Below are 4,131 nucleotides of genomic sequence, written 5' to 3'. Positions count from 1 at the left end.
TGCTAGAAAAGAAGTTTGGGTGGTGGATCCACTCATTCCAGCAAAAAAATCTAAGAACGGACAAAGTAAGATTCTAAACTTCGTGTTTCGATTTTATCTAGATCTAAGAAATTTCATGAGCATTAGATCTAGAGTTTTTGAGGTATGTAACTAAAATAAGATTCACACAGGTCTTTTGAAGTTTCTGGACGAAAATTGGAGTTTCAAGAAAACGTTATTTTCGGTAAGAACTCGTGTTTTTCCCCAAATTCGAACTCAAATAATAAGACCTGTGATTACCAAAAAAAGAAAAATATATTGTAGAAATAGAATATGACATCTATAATACTCGTGAAGAGAACTTGTTGATTCGGATTATGGATTGGAAGATATAAAAATCAGGAGAAAATGGATCGAAAACACCAAAACTCACGTTTCTGGAAAATTGGAAAAAAACGCAAGAAGAGAGAGGAGGAATCGCCACCACATGTCGGCCGACGTACGGAGGAGCGCTGCAGGATCGACGAGCGACACGTGGCGACCGCGGGCTGAAGAAGCGCATCAGGCGCCGTGCAATCGGGTCGGCCTGAGTCCGAACCACTCGAACTGGCCCGACCGGTCGCTGGCCTGCGACTGCGTGAGAAGTCACGCGTAGTACACCCTCCAGAGCGTGTCAGCGCGCGTGTAGGCGCGTGAGTGACCGTTCGACCTCCGTTTGCTTGTTTTTTGCCTCGATTTCAACTCTGATCCTATTTTTATGTGAATTAGAACCTATCAAGGAAATTCCATAATTTTTGGAACCTTTTCCGGTAAATGATTCGAGCTTGGGAAGGCACACGTCAACCATGTAAGTAGCCATTTGAATTCCCACGAGCAGTACTTGTAGGAACCGCTAGGAACATGCATGCATGCTACCACCCATAAAATTAGCTAGCCGGACCTAGCATATTAGTATGGAAACTGTGAAAATAAAATGATTAAGGAAAGCTAGATATGAAATATTTATTAAATCTGTTTTGATTAAGATTCTGATAAAGTATGTATGCATGAGGAGGATGGAAAAATTGTGAAATCTGCGCTCCAGGTAAAGGTGGACGTTATCTTCCCGTTGAGCATGTTTGTTAATATTGCATGAACTGCTGCATGTTAACTCCTATGCATGATGATGGCTTGTGTTATCTTTCTTGATGAACAGGAAGAAATTATGAGCTTAGATTAGGGTATTTGTGACTAAGTAGGCTAGATGAGACCCTAGATTGGGGGACCTCTAGAATACCGTGCATTTGGACCTGCGAAACGATTACCGGCGGATCCAGAGCCTAGAATTTGAAACCTGATAGGTTTGTGAGACCTTGCACGAGAATCCTAAAGATGCATGAATCCAAGTCTAAGACACCAAGTTCCACCCTAGAAAGAATAGTAGGTCACTACGGTAACTGTAGGTAGCCCGCTAGAGTTTAGTAGTGTGGATAGTGTCATCAGAACCTCCACTTCCCTCTCTTCTCCAATACCGTACCGTCGAGACAGAGCTTCGGTACGGAGATCATTGAGCTTGGCAGATCCGGATAGGGAAGTGTGAAAGGTGCCCAGACCTAGTGGTGATAGCTAAAGGGTCTTCTGAACAGGTTTCTTGGGCAGTAGAAACCCGTCCCTGAGCAGGGGACATGGAGCCACGTAGTATAACTCAGTAGCTGACCGACACACAGGGGGTCGCACCCCATTTAGTGGATGTATGGTCCCATGTAAGGGTCGTCAACTAACCTCCATGGATGATATTCAGAGAGAGTCATGTATTCAGATCCAGCCATATGATCCCCTCAGATTACTTATGAGATCGCGCTTCACCTCAGGACACTAATCATTTCATTGCATAAGATAGGCAAACCTCCCAAGATACAGAAAAGAGAGGTGGAGCATGATTTGCACTCACTAGAATCCAGAGATAAGACCGTGTATACCCACTAAGATAAGGATGCGAAAAGAGCCTACAAGTAGGTTGGTTAATGAGTATATTTTTATACTTACCCCTTTCCTTCATTTTTTTTTTTTTCAGGTACCAGTCGATACGAGAAGATGTTCGAGAGCTGCACTGTCACAGAGGGGTGTCGTTCTAGAGCGTTAGTCCCTTGTCGGTCTTTTAGAGTCCTTCGTCCGTTTTCATATTTGGAGTCTTTTGTATTTCATTTTATATTTGCAATTCCTATTTGTAACATTTGATTTTGATTTTATATTTAATTTTGGTGTCCTTGATTTCCTTTTCTTGTTTTAAATTTTTCCGGATTTTTACCTTCTATTTTATTTTTTTTTTATTTGTTTTCGATTTCGTCTTTTCAGTTACGATTCGGTCTTTTGAAGCCTTGAAAGTCAGGTCCTGACAGATTGGTATCAGAGTAGTCGGGTTTTTGATTCTATAGACTTTTCCTAGGATAGAGAGTCGTACACCTCTATGACTCAGCTTGACGACATGCCTCGCCGCGACCAGGTACGCAATCTAACCTTGTTTAGTAGGTTATGATATGATGTAACGCTAGTAAGAACTTGATGTATGTTTTGGGTTAACACTTTAGGGTGTTAAAAGTGATCATTCCCTCTTTTATGGATGCATAGCCATTTGGGTTTTTGTTCATTATACACCCAAAAAAAAACTTGGGTTGAGCAATCTCTTAATCCTCTTTGGGAAGGTAATTTATCGTTAATATCCATGCAAAATATTAAATGGTATAAGAATGTTGAGTTTGGATATCCCTATGTGTTAGCATAGTTATAAATATCAATTCTTTTTTATTTACTATTTTTGATTTTGATGAAAAACAAAGTTGTGCTAATTTTAATTAAAAAAATAAAGAAAACCACAAGGAGACCATTGCATTTTCGATATTTTCTCCTTAATTAGCATAAATTATCTCAGGTAAATGAAGGCAGTGTTATAAATGGTTCTCTTAACCATATTTATCATATTTTCTTGGCATTGAACGTGAAGAAAAATATATAAGAATTCCATCTTTTTGAGTTTGATTTGGGTAAAAATTTCATCCTTTCTGTCAAATATACATTTATTTTTTGTGTATATACTTTGAAATTTATTTCATTTTTGTGCTCGATATTTTTCTAAAAGATGGAAAGTATGATATTCAAGTTCACATCAATATCTTATTCTAATTGAATATTTTGACACGAGTATTTTATCTTAAAAATTTCCATATAAAACGATTAGTAAACTTTTTATTAGAGTAATGTTGCAGCAAGCATGTCACAACTCTCACACAAAAGAAAGGATTTGATGTGAAGTAAGGCGAAGGTGATGGTTTTGTCTAAGAAGTCCATGGATGTATGAGCTCGTACACATTTGTTTGACCATTATACAAAGAAAAACCCTTCTTATCTGCACGCCAAATGCAGTGCCAATAGTTGCATCGTTCTTGAAGCCAAAGTTCATTCTCTGGCTAAAAAACCTCGAACAAAAGCTTCCCATAATTGCTGCTAAAGTTACACCAAAACAATGTCGTCTCCACAAATTCTCTCTGAATTCCTAGCTGTATTCCTGTTTCAACGGAAGAATATGCTCCCCTAAATTGTGTGCACAAATTCATATTGAAAAAGATGAAAAAAAATTAGAACCATAAGAGTTGATACAATTCCATAGTCAAAATGTTCAATTTAACAAAAATTCTTTAATATCAATTTGTGTGTAGCTCAACTAGTCAAGACCACACATGCATCTGCAAAGAGGTTAAATATTCAAACACTCCACCCACATATTTATTAACTAAAAAAAAAAAGAAAACAAAAACAAAAAGTAACCACCTTCTAAAGGAGCNAGAATACAAAAACAAAAATTAACCACCTTCTAAAGGAGCTTGTAATTGGACTCTTAAGGATAAAAAAACAAAATATCCTATATAGCCAAACTCAATTATTTTATCAAAACTTGTATTTTTTTTTTTTTGTTTTTTTTCCCTAAATTGAGATAGAAAATGTTGTTCATCTAGAATTTTTAAGGTTGGATATTATACTCTTCAAATTTATGATGTTTTGAAATTCCATCAAAAGACTAAATTAACAAGAAACAATTACATAAATTTAGATATACATAAAATAATATGGTCTGGTTAAATAGTTTGTCATGATGCAACATCTTTATTTACCTAAATC

The 4,131-nt window shown here is 37.1% G+C and overlaps 1 long non-coding RNA gene across 1 annotated transcript in view; it reads left to right on the top strand.

Moving 5' to 3' along the window:
- Positions 1-613: 613 nt before the first annotated feature.
- LOC111473741 overlaps positions 614-4,131 on the top strand; it is a 30,197-nt gene continuing 26,679 nt past the window's right edge. The window contains exons 1-2 of the long non-coding RNA XR_002715761.1: positions 614-675; positions 1,762-1,764. This is a non-coding gene — a long non-coding RNA (uncharacterized LOC111473741). The remainder of the gene's footprint in view (positions 676-1,761; positions 1,765-4,131) is intronic.

Source organism: Cucurbita maxima, unplaced genomic scaffold, assembly GCF_002738345.1.
Source record: "Cucurbita maxima cultivar Rimu unplaced genomic scaffold, Cmax_1.0 Cma_Scf00153, whole genome shotgun sequence".
Taxonomy (NCBI): Eukaryota; Viridiplantae; Streptophyta; class Magnoliopsida; order Cucurbitales; family Cucurbitaceae; genus Cucurbita; species Cucurbita maxima.
Note: the sequence above shows the minus strand (reverse complement) of the source record. Positions and strands in the feature narration are given on the sequence as shown.